This window comes from Hyaena hyaena, unplaced genomic scaffold, assembly GCF_003009895.1.
Source record: "Hyaena hyaena isolate Hyena2069 unplaced genomic scaffold, ASM300989v1 scaffold_1159, whole genome shotgun sequence".
Classification (NCBI taxonomy): domain Eukaryota; kingdom Metazoa; phylum Chordata; class Mammalia; order Carnivora; family Hyaenidae; genus Hyaena; species Hyaena hyaena.
In genome coordinates, this window is record NW_024081792.1 from 180,277 (window position 1) to 193,865 (window position 13,589).

Below are 13,589 nucleotides of genomic sequence, written 5' to 3' on the forward strand. Positions count from 1 at the left end.
GTTATGTAGGAAGCAATTTTTCAATTCATGCAATAATATTTATACTGCACTTTTCCATGAATAAATGTATTCATAAATATTAATCAATTCCCACAACAACACTGTGAGAAAGCTAAGAATTACCCAGAGTTGACAGACTGAGAGCTTAAAATGATGTTTGGCTATGATGCCAAGGACTGCTGAGGGACTTAATAAAAGAGCTGACAACAGAGTCAAAAATCCTGGCTCTTGGCTGCTGCCAGGGTGAAGGAAACTGTCACAGAGATTTCTTGTCCTGTCCTGACTCCTGTGCTCCATGGTGACACGAGGAGCCGCAAGCACCCCTGCAAGGTCAGTGAAGCTATCACAGATCCTTCTAACCTGACTCTTAGTGTTTCAGAGTTAGGTATCTCACTTCTTCCTTATGAAAACATTAAGAACATTTTAAATCCATAATTCAGGGACCCGCTTTGAGAAGTCCTCCATAAGTCCAAATCACAGAATCTACCTAGAGTTTAAGAAGGAATAGCACTGCATTCTGCAAAACTACAACCAGGATACTGGGACTGACTATCTGAACTCTTAGTGACTAACATCTTTTTCTGTGTGCTTTTAATGTTAGGGAGCTTGTGGTTTGTATGTGGTATGCTGGTGACTAACTGTCCCGATTACCCAGGAGCTGAAGGTCTTATGGTACAGAGGACTTTCTGTGTTTAAACTAGGGAAGTCCCAGGCAAACGCAAAGGGTTTGGTTATCTTACCCCTGGGTAATGAAATATGCTGATGCTTCTTTGTTTTATATGACTGAGGAAATGAATGTAAACAGTTGACTTATTTCTGCAGGTAATTAGATATATACCGGGTAAAATTAAATATGAGCAAAAGTTTTCAAAGCATTTTAAAATATACTTTTTAGTGAGTTATGGCCAAATTTTCATAGAAAGTAAAATTTCATATACAGTAGTCAAATTACCATGGAGTAGGACCATCGGTATACTTAAAAATCCATACTGAAAATTTAAGATTCTTTCCTTGCATAGGAGTCAGACTGGAGAAATCTAATTCCCCTTCCTTGTCTCACCCCAAGGATTCTACTCATCTGTGGCCTCTAGGGAGCCCTTTAAGATTCTCCAGGACACAAAGGAATCTGAATGGCAGCCCTGTTTTATCCGCCATGTCTCCTCCACCCTGCTGAGCCATGCTGGATGAGATCCTTTCTTGGAGACTGCAGTCTGGTTGGTTATAATCTGGGAAACCAGACACACTCCTTGCTCTGGGGTCTCCCCATTCTCCCCTCATTTGTGAGTCCTCAGCAGGAAGTTCAGAAGTAGAGATCAGGCTTATTTCAATCACCCAAGGAAGTCTCAGTTCTCACTTTAGGCTCCTCTGCTTCTCTTCTTCCCATATGTTTGTTAAACTCTCCTTTTGGGAGAGAAACCAGCTGTTATGTCAACATCCATTCATTTCTCCACTGTGGATAGAATAGACTGCTAGGTACTCCCCCCACACACACACCCCTGTTCTGGTTCCTCTTATGGCTACTTACTCCCTGTATGACTATGAGTAAGTTTGTTTTGTTTTGGCTTGGGATTTTTAGCAAATATTATTATTTTTTTTAAGTAGGCTTTTTTTAGGGGGGGTGGGAGTGAGTGAGGGGAAAAGAGAGAATCCCACAAGGGGCAAAGAGAAAGGGAGAGAGAATCTCATGTAGTCTCTGCACTGTCACCACAGAGCCTGAGGCAGGGCTAAGCTCACCCAATGTGGGGCTCAAAGTCACAAACCATCCAAAAGTTGGATGCTTAACTGACTGAGCCATCCAGGCACCCCTAAGTTTTTTTTAATCTTATTTTTTCAACCTTGTTTTACTTTTTATTTATTTGTTTATTATTTTTAAATGTTCACTTATTTATTTATTAATGTTTACTTATTTTAATTTTTTAATATAATTTATTGTCAAATTGGTTTCCATACAATATCCAGTGCTCATCCCAACAAGTGCCCTCCTCAATGTCCATCACCCCCTTTCCCCTCTCCCCTACCCTCCATCTACCCTCAGTTTTTTCTCAGTATTTAAGATTCTCAGATTTGCCTCCCTCTAACTTTTTTTCCCCCTTCACCTCCCCCATGGTCTTCTGTTAAGTTTCTCAAGAGCCACATATGAGTGAAAACATATGGTATCTGTCTTTCTCTGATTTATTTCACTTAACATAATATCCTCCAGCTGCATCCATGTTGCTGCAAATGGCCAGATTTCATACTTTCTCATTACCAAGTAGTATTTCATTGTATATATAAACCACATCTTCTTTATCCATTTGTCAGTTGATGGACATTTAATCTCTTTATCCATTTGTCAGTTGATGGATGTGGGGCTCAAACCCACGAATGGTGAGATCATGATCTGAGGTAAAGTCGGACACTCAACCAACTAAACCACCCAGGCATCCCTATTCATTTATTTTTAAAAAGACTCGATCAATCTCTTTTTTTCTTAATGTTTTATTTATTTTTGAGAGAGAAACAATGCAAACAGGGGAAAGGCAGAGAAAGGGGGATAGGGGACCTAAAGCTTGCTGCGTGCTGACAGCACAGAGCCAATGCAGAACTCAAACTCATGAACCATGAGATCATGACCTGAGCTGAAGTCATACACTTAACCAACTGAGCCAACCAGGTGCCCCTTGTTTTTCTTTTTAAACCTTGTTTCATCATCTGTAAAAAAAAAAAAGGGGGGGATTATTAGAGTATTAACAGCAAATGGATTATTGTGAAGATTAAATAAATTTATTAATGAATGTGAAATGCTTATGAAAACTTTGACACGAAGTAAGCCTTAAACAAAAGTTAATAATATTTTCAATTTTGTTGTGATTATTTAAATACAAACTTTAAATTATACATACAGTAAAAACAACTTTTTTTCCTCCCAGAAGCTTGTTCCTTTTATAGAAAGCCTTCCTTTTAAGACTGTTGTTTCTGGTAAAAACTTAAAAGTCTACTTTGAAACTCAGGAGAGAAATTAACTCTTGGTGCACATGGGTGGCTCAGTCAGTTAAGCGACCAACTGGCTCAGGTCATGATCTCGCCATTTCCAAATTTAAGCCCTGCATCAGGCTCTGTGCTGACAGCTCAGAGCCTGGAGCCGGTTTCAGATTCTGTGTTTCCCAATCTCTCGCTGTCTCTCCCTCACTCATACTCTCTTTCTCTCTCAAAAATAAATAAACATTAAAAAAAAGTAACTCTTGATTTAGGGTTCTTTTCTGCCCTCCTCTCACTGGGGACCTAGGTCTCAATCTCCTGCTCTACCTCTATGAAAATAATGTCTCTCGGTACCACATCAAAGAGTAAAGAGAAGAAAAAATACTAGGTGATATTATTGCCCTTCCCAGCTATGTGACCTTGGCAAGTGGCTTAATTCTGAGCCTTAGGCTTCCTTATTTATGAAATCATCAATGAATATGTATTGAGTACTATATGCCAGACTGCTTATCTGGTCCTGGAGAAAAAACTTGAACCTCACCGAGTTTAAAGCCTACCATGAAAGAGATTAAACTAATAATTACAGACAAATCTAGTAAGTTCAATTATGATGAAAGCGATAAAGGGACCTCAATCTGGTCAGGGTGTCTTCCTGAGGAAGGAACATGTAGGCTGAGACTAGAAGTGGGTAGTAAGATGAGCTGGGTTAGAGGGCAGAAGAATGACAAAGTGAACTTTGTCTTCTTTTTTTTTTTTAAGTTTATTTTGAGAGAGAGAGAGAGACAGCATGAGTGGGGGAGGGGCAGAGAGAGATGGAGGGAGAGGCTCCCAAGCAGGCAAGCTGGCTCCATGCTGCCACCACAAAGCCTGATACAGGGCTCAAACTCACAAAACCCTCAGATCAAGACCTAAGCCTGGGGCACCTGGGTGGCTCAGTCGGCTCAGGTCATGATCTCACGGTGGGGCTCTGTGTTGACAGCTAGCTCAGAGCCTGGAGCCTATTTCAGATTCTGTATCTCCCTCTCTATCTGACCCTCCCCTGCTCACGCTGCCTCTCTCTCTCTCAGAAATAAATAAAACATTAAAAAAAAAAAAAGAGACCTGGGCCAGAAGTCAGATGCCTAACTGACTGAGCCACCCAGGCGTCCCCAGCCATCCTATTCCTGTAGGTAATCACATACACATGAGACAAAGATAAATTTTAGTGAAAATTTTTAAATTTGTCATAATAAAGTAATGGCATATGCAAAGTGACATAGGAAGGAATCTCACACTTTCTGAATGCTTAAAGAAGGCCAGTGTGGCTGGAATGAACAAACAGTGGAGAGTGGCAAGAAGGTAAAATGAAAGTGTAGAGGGGCCAGATGTTCAGAACCCCACATACTCAAGAATGTGAAGATGTGCTGAGATAATAAATATAAAATTTTGGCCCATAACAACTCTTCACTTAACATCGATTCTTTCCTCAAAGTCCTTCTGCAATGTAGACTTTCTCACCTTCATTATAGTTTTTCTTAGTGCTTTTCATTTTTTAGTATTTTAAATTAAGCTGACTCACTTCACTTATATATTCCCATCTCCCAAGTTTCTATTATGAATAAGCTCATCAAAAGTTTATGACTACTGCCAAATAATGTAAGATTTTTTTGAAATTATTCATTTTTACCTTACAGTACATTATGATGGGTGTCACACATGTTAATATATGCAGATTTGTGGACTACTTATACATGCAAATTTATAAATAGTAAACAGCAAAGATTAAAATTACTTACATTTAAATTATTCTAAAGCAGTCTGTTCTATTCCAAAGCACTGTGTCACCTTTCATTCCACACTTCATGTTTTATTTTCAACTGTTTTTTCTTTTTCTAGATTTTAAAAATGATCCCACTATTAGATTTTTTGCTATAGATTTTTTAAACAAATGAGGATATGTGATTTTTTAATCTATTTCAGTCTTTGTACAACTGCAATGATAAAGAGGCAAAAGGTTTGAAACTGAAAATAAGTGAACTTAAGTGCTCAAAATGATTCTGAACTTGTCAGAGAAAGGTGTTGATCAGAGCAAAAAAAGAAGGAAGAAAATATTACAAATTATTTTGATTAAATACTTCTGCATTCTCTTGAAAAATTTACCTCTCAATTGGTAAACATATGTTCAGCTTTCCAAGAATAATTCCACATGAACCATATATCAGATTGATTCTCCAAAAAATATAAGGAATGAAACATAAAAAATTTTAGTGCTTACCACATTAAATTAATGAAGTAATTCATACAAAAATGGAGGCATGTTACACGTTGTATTTTATGTGTTTTTACCTGTGATGTAGGTACTGTGCTTTACTTTTATTTTTTATTTATTTATTTTGTTTTTATTTTACTTTTGAGAGAGAAAGACAGAGTGTGAGCAGGGAAGGCACAGAGAGAGAAGGAGACACAGAATCTGAAGCAGGTTCCAGGCTCTGAGCTGTCAGTGCAAAGCCTGACAAGGGGCTCAATCCCAGACTACCAGATCATGACCTGAGCTGTAGTCAGACACTTAACCGACTGAGCCACCCAGACGCCTCTGTTTTTACTTTTATTACCAAATAGAAAGCTAAGGCTCGGAGAAGTTAAGTAACTCAACTTAGGTCACACAGTATGGGCCAAGCATGAGTTAGTTGCCAAGGCATCTAACACTGAAGTCCTGATTCCTCTCCTAGCAGTGCAAGGATCATTTCCCACAAGACTCACCTGACAGTGAAAACGCAGCCCTAAAACTCTAGTCCTTCCCACCTTAAAGCCCAAGGTGGCCTGCCTTTCCTTTCACAAAAATTCCTGTTGACTTCAACCTCCTCCTCAGACAAAGTGGTCTTTAAATCCCAGGGCTTCCTTGCCAGCCCATTCAAATTTGTAACTTAATCTTTATAGGTAGGCTCACAGTGCTGATTCAGTTTGGTTTTTCTCTAAATTTTGGCTGCTCTCCCCTCTGAATTAAACTGTAATTACCCTTTGACTTCTTTCTTGATCATTGTATTCATTTACACATTCCCTTGCCCCCTGAAGAAACATTTCCTGACTATCTACATGCCAGGGACTATGCAGACCACTGGAGAAAGCCTGTGCTTCTTTGAGAAAAGATCAGGAATCACCTTTGCTTGGCCACATATCTCCATGCAAACACATCTCATGACCAGTTGCCTTAATTTGTTCCACCCCTGTCAGATCAACTCATACTCTTACAGCAGTTACACAAAGCTAGACACTGGTGAGTCTTACAAAATAGTGTATATCAGACAACGAAAACTGTAGGAAAATGGCTCTTGAACAAGGAGGAGAGTATCTTCTGGATACTCTCATTCTTTCAGCAGTTATGAACATGGCATCCTAGGACTTGTTGGACCGAAGTATTGGTCCAATGTTGGATAACATTATTGTTTATTCCCAAGTTCAAAGACGATAGAACACTCCCATAAGGACAGTCCTGATCCATTTCTAAAGCTCTTTAACAAAACAAAACAAGAATCTAACCAGCCTGGAGTTCAGTTATTGTATATAAGAGGACCCTAAGGAGTTTGGGATTGATTCCTAATAACTAATGTTGGTTATAGGGGAGGGGTATGGTGACAGGCTTTCAGTTAGGCATTTTAATCCTCACAGCACCCCATAAATAAATGCCTTATTTTGTTAAACTTACAAAATTGTGAAATAGAGAAAACATAGAAAAAAGTGCATAAAACTTAAATTTACAGCTTAACAAATTGTTGCAAAATGAACACTCACATAACACCTACTCAGATAAATAAACAGATTACCTGTGCAATGGATAGAAACTCTGTGAGACTTTCCATACATCATAGCCCCATCCACTCCTCAGAGCCAAACACTTCCCTTTTATGGAATTCAACTTCCTTTCATTTCCTTATGGTTTCACACTCAATTAACCATCTCTAAAAATATCATTTAATTTTGCCTATTTTGGGGGTCATACAGTAATTGTTCTGTTGTGCCTGGCTTCTTTTGTCATTAAGAGTCATCCATTTTGTAACAAATATCAGAGGACCATTCACTTTTATTGCTGCATGGAATAAATTTGTTTGGAAACACAATTGTGTATTCTTCTGGGATGCAACTTTAGGGTTGTTTTCAGTTTGGGGCCATTTTGAACAATACTCTGAACTTATATGTATATGTCCCTAGGTATACAAGTGTACATGACACATTTCTCTCTCTAGTAGTGAAGTTCCTGGGTTGTGGATTATGGGTGTCATCACCTTCACTAGATACTGCCAAAGAGGTTATGCTGATCTGTACTTCTACCAGTAGTTCATGAGAATTCCCATTGTTCCACTTCCTTGTCTGACTTGTATTAATACACTTTTAATTTTTGCCAATCTGATGAAATGTATCTCACTGAGGTTTTAGTGTTCATTTTTTTGGTTTCCAATGACACTGAACAGTTCTATTTATATTCCATTTCTTTGCCCTCTTTTCTGAAGTGTCTACTCATGTATTTTGCTCAATGAATAAGAAATAAGTGTTCTTACAAGTCAAGTAAAAAAATGTTCACCTCAAAGAGGGAGTGATCAATGTGACAAATGATGCTCATGGGTAAAATAAAATGAGGACTTAAGATTGACCATTGGGCTTAGCAAATGGTATCCTTGGCAAACTTAATCAGAGAGTTGGTGGAATGTTGGAGGAAGAGAGCATGGGAGAGGAAGGATTGTGGGCAGTGACACTGACAACTATTTCAATCGGCTTTCATTAAAGGGGAACAAAGAAATGGAAGAAGTTGAAAATAAGGAAAATAACATGTTTGTACGATTATGAAATGATTTAATAGAAATGAAAAATGCTACAGGAAAGAGGAGAAAGCACTATTTTTGAGAGGATGAGCTGTGGTGCACAAATGGAGGGCTGGGCCTTACATGTATGAGCAGATAATCCATAGCAGTGCTTCCCAAACTTCAGTGAACATCAGAATCACGTGAAAGTTTTGTTAAAATACAGATTGTTGAGCCCTACCTTGAGTTTCTGATTCAGCCATTCTCCAGTGGAGTCCAAAAATTTGTTTCTAGCAAGTTCTCATGTGCTGCTGCTGATCTACAGACCACAACATGAGAACCAATGCTCTACAGTAATAGGAGGCAAGGTAGAGTACCTAAGGATGTATGCTAGTTAGTAGTGGGCATTTTTCCAGGAAAATAGAGGCTTGGTCAACACTTGAGAGTAAAGATGAGAGGATGTGGTAGCAATATGACAAGAGGAAAACCATAAAATAATTGTCTAGGACAGCAGTAGAGTGAATGCACCAGGGCAATAAAGTATTATTGGGCAGTAGCATTAATTACTCATTGAAATACATGTGCAATGGCTGTGTATATTTTCTTCAGCCAGGATTAGCTGCTCATGCATAAATACAGAGAACAAAGAGTTGAATTTAACCTGTGTGTCTGTTAGCTACTGTTGCACAACAAATAACCCCAAAACTCAGTGGCTTTAAACAGTATTTATAATTGTGTAGGAATCTACAGTCAGCTGGGTAGTCTTGATGGCATGAACCAGGGTTGGTTGATTGTGGCTAGGCTCACACATGATTTAAGGTCAGCTCATAGATCACTAGAGACTGATTGATTTTGGATGGCTTTGCTCACGTCTGATAGTTCATGGACTATAGGCTGGGATGACTTGAGTGAATGACACAAGTATTCATCATCCATCAGGGTAACCCAATCTTATTCACATGGCAGTAGCAGAGTTCCCAAAATGGGTGTGGAACACTTCAGCACCTCTTGTGACTTACGCTCAGAATTGACAAAAGGTCTTCCACAGCATGCTGTTGACCAAAGCGAGTCACAAGGCTAGACCAAATTCAGGAAGAAATAGATTCTACTCTCTATGGGAGGGTTCGCAGAGTCCCATTGCAAAAGGCATAGACAGATAACAGGGAAAAATGAATTATGCTGTTTTTTGATATCTACCACTATTGGAGTGTGATCTTTAACTAGTTTGAAGAGGTGAAAAAGGAATACAGGAATTAAAAATGTATCAATTGATTATAATGATTCTCCGTGAATATTCAGCTGGGGGGAAAAAAGAGAACACAATAGCAGTGAAAGACAGTGAAAAGGAGGTGGCAATCATTGGGTTGTAAATACCAGTGGACTCAAAGAGTTAGAGTTGGAAATGAGGACGTGAGTTGGAAAAACAGAAAGCAGTACTAATGTGAGTAACAAGATATCATACAAGAGGAATTAAATGAATTAAGAGGCTAGAGTATTATAATCATTAACAGTTAAGAAGTGGAGATGGAAAAATTACAATGAGATAAGAGCTAATACCTAGCATGGAAAATGTGAAGGGAAGCTGAGGTAGGTTTGTAAATACATATAAATATGTAAATACAAATATATATGTAAATATTTTTTAATTATATACATATATTTGGTATGTTGGGATAAGTCCACAGGAACATTCATTCAATTTATAGTAGTTACTTCTGGGAAAAGAAATGATAATATATTGAGTAATGATGAAAGGAAATGTTTGCTTTTGTTCTATTTGCTTCTTTTTTATTGTTCCATAACAAAATGTATTATGGATCAATAACTTTGGTCTAAAGGAAAAATTCAGATTGAAAACTGAAACAGAGCTTTAAGAAAAGCAGACATGGCTAGCTTCCTGTCACATAGATCTGGATTTGAATTTCATCTGTAGAAGGAGTATACTCTTACCTACTTCTGTGTTTGGATGATTAAGCTCAATAATGCTTGCTATTTCTCCACTCACTGACAAGTTTCCCCACCTACATGCAAATGCAGTCTGTGCATATGTGCATGCACGCTTACCACAGAGAGAGAGAGAGAGAGAGAAAGGAGACAGAGAAGGACATGTGTGGACACAGATTCTGTAGCACCTGAGTGTTCTCCCTATAGTACTTTCAGTTTGTGGGGTGAAAAGGAAGAAAGATAAAAGGAGAGAGTGAACAGGCTGTTTATGCTGTTTACCTGGCTAATTTCCAGAAGAGACTAATAATAAATTATGCATATATTGACACTTTTACTATCAGCAGCTTTATTCACACATTCTCATTAAGAACTGTTTACATGCCCCAAATGACATTTTTAAAATACAGCTTTAAGAACAAGAATAAATCACAGCAAATAAAATTCTTTCCAAGGGTCAAGAGTCACAAAGAAGAGAGTTTAGTAGGCAGTATTATCTCAATACAGTCAGAATCTATTAATAGAAACTGGGAGGATTCTGTGAACCTCATGATAAAACACCAGTGTTTAAAGTAAGTAGTTTTCTAAATGATGTACTATTAAAAATTAAGTGTTGCTGGGTAAGTTAATGCTTAGGTTTCCAAAATGTTGGCTTAGGCCATTTTTACCCTGTGATTAATACAGCCTGCATGTGAGCTCTTGGTGTGGAAAGTGAAGAGTCTACCAAAGGTCAAATGGAAAATTAGTGCCTCATACACTTACACTAGTATTTGACAGAATTAAAAATTAATGGTTGTAAGAACACTGCCTGAAGTTGTGGCTCCAAGTGATTAAAATCTTTATTATAAACCTGTGAAATGTAAATCCTGATTTATTGATTACTGAGGACATGGAATTCAGAGTCAAACACAGCGCCTCCTGCCTCCAAATAAAATGTTCCTGGTATTCTTTCAAAATTTCACAATGGAAAATTATATACAAATTAGGAAATAGAAATTCATTTATTCATTCAGTAGCCATTATGTGCCAGGTTGTGTGCTAGGAACTGAGATACAAAGATGAACAAGACACAGTGCCCAGTCTGAAATAACTTACAACTAGTAGAAAAGCCTGACACAAAAACAGATACTAATAAAACAATCAGGAAGCAAAGATATCTCCAGGTTCCTGCAGCTAAATGTTATTTCCAAGGGTGATGTGGGAGGTAGCATGCACAGGAATGGAAAGCAGCAAATAAAAGGGGGTGTTATGGTAAATTTAATGTGCCAGCTTGACTGGACTAAGGGATGCCCAGATAGCTGGTCAAACACTTCTGCATGTGTCTATGAGGGTGTCTCTGGAAGACATTGTCATCTGAATCAGCAGAATGAGTAAAGAAGATCACTCTTATCCATGAGGCTGGACGTCATCCAATCTGTTAGGGCTTGAACAGGGAGAAAAAAAAAAAAGGGAAAAAAATGGAAAGAAAAGGTGGAGAAAGGACAAATTTGTTCTCTCTGCTTGAGCTGGGACATCCACTTTCTCCTGCCCTCAGACATCAGGGCTCCTGGTTCTTGGGCCTTTGGACTTAGACTGAATTATCCCACTGGTTTCCCCACTTTTCTACCTTGCAGACCGTAGATCTCAGCTTCTGTAATTGCATGAAGCAATTCATATAATAAAACTCTATGTACACACACACTCTGTACCCCCAGAGAACCCTGATTGATACAGGAGGAAAGAATATTTTGGGTATAAGCAGAAAGTATGAGGTGAAGAAGCCATGCCAAACTAGCCTCTTTCTATTTTATGTACAGTATTATATTGTAGTTATCAGATTGTATGTCATCTACCTCTCTAAACTCCAGGGCCCTCTAGGAAGGTACCACTGTCTACTTTTGCATTCTGTTATCTATCATAGTGCCTGACACATCAATAAAGATATGGTAAACTAAACTAAGAAGCCAAGAGTTTACTACTATTTAAAATTAAAACTCTAACTCAATACAGTATTTCAACTAATAGAGTGCCCAGAACACACTTTGGTCTGTTTATGCTAAGATATTAATCAGGTCCACCCTGTCAACTTTGGAGGAGGCTCAGAACTTTAAGAGCCCAGGAGGCCGCACCCATCTGGATCAGATTCTTCTGTTTGCTCCAATAAATATTACTATCTTCTATGTGAGCCATAACATGAACAAATTCAGGAAGCAGTGGACTAAAAAAGTTGTGGGAGTTTCCGTAAAGTTTTACTAGTTTGAATTAGGGCAAAGAATACACAGGGTAGATCACAGATGGAATAGAAAGAGAAGATACTGAATGAATAGTGGATTGCAAACAGACTGATCAACAGAGTGACACCATGCCCAGATAAATCCTTATAGAGGAGAAGAAATTTCATTGACTATACTGAAGTGAATAAGCTTTTAGAATAGCCACTGTAGCAGATGGCACTGGTGCCCTATTTCATGACTTGTTAGCCCACATCTGATTTTAGTCACATCTCACATGAGAGCTCACACCAACAGTGTCCCACCTCAATAAAGCTATGCAAAGTCTTCCTTTGTGCTTGGTCTTCTCAGGTTAGAGGAGCTCAAACTCAAACACAGCCTGAAAGTCAGGTGGTGGGTAACCCTCAAGCATAAGAGAACAGAGCCAAGAGAACAGTTCCTTTTGGTAGACAATTCTGGGAGGGATCCCTCTGTGTTTCAAGGAACATCCCAGTGAAATTAAACCACTATTGCCTACAACAGGGACCTTGACATTACCCTTTTTTATCGTTATTGGCTCTTACTCTCTTACTTCACTGCTGATTTCTGGGACTGCCTCTTAATAAACCACCTGCAGCCAAGTTTTTGTCTCAGGCTCTGCTTTCAGGACAACCCATCCATGAGAAAGACATGGTACCTATACTAACCTTGGGGGAATTAAGAATTTTCTGCAAATAGTAATAAGAGAACAGACATGAGAACTCAACATCTCAGTGCACACTGGTGTAGAACAAGAACTATAAGACGAGCTACACCTGGAAGAGGAAGCTTAACCTAAGAGAATTATCTTACTTATCATAACCAAAAAAATCTGGTAACCTGTCAAGGAGAAGGAAGTTGGAAATGAATGTCACACATCACTATATGACATCTCTGTTGCTTATGTTCATGTGTATCCTTGTGTGCCACAGAGTATGGCATATGGGATAAGTCATTTTCAGGTAGAATGGTTTGGTAGCTTCCTAAAGACCCTAGTTCAAGATTTCCTCTTAGGTATTGTTATAGTTCAATTTCTCAAATCTAGCTAATATTACCAATGGGATTCTGGTACACAAAACAAGCAAAGCAAGGAACATCTGACATACCCAATAAAAATTTATAAATGAATGACTGGTTTTTTAATAAAGTTATCGCTCCATGGGTGCAAATGCATTACCCTAGTTCTCAAACTGTAGATGCAATGCTGGGCTAAACAGTGCCAGAAGATGTGCACCTTATAGAAGTGAGAGGATTTCTTATAGCCCAACTCCATTTCTACCTAGGGCTCCTAATATGAGGCAGAACTAGCTAATGTGGCCCAAATCAAGAGAGGTTTCCTCTATCTCACTGAAAATGGTGAAAGGCTTAAGGAGCAGCAACCAAAGAATGACCAAATGATCGCTCTTTGTACTGTTCACCCAGGCTCCTGACATACCCAGCCACCTTTTTAAGGACTGTGAGCCACCTCTGAGTGGGAACTGTGGGATGGATAAGGGGGCAGATGTGGCCTAGTCGAGGACCACCTATCCTGTGGAAACACACATTGGCCAACCAGAACATGTTTGTGCTTGTTGTTCTCCACAAATTCCAATATCAATTTGAGTGGGTATGTAGGTGAAAGAATAAAGGAGAGAGGAGCTTTAAAAGCAACTTTAAACCAAAGAGAGATAATACATGGTTTTCATTTTGC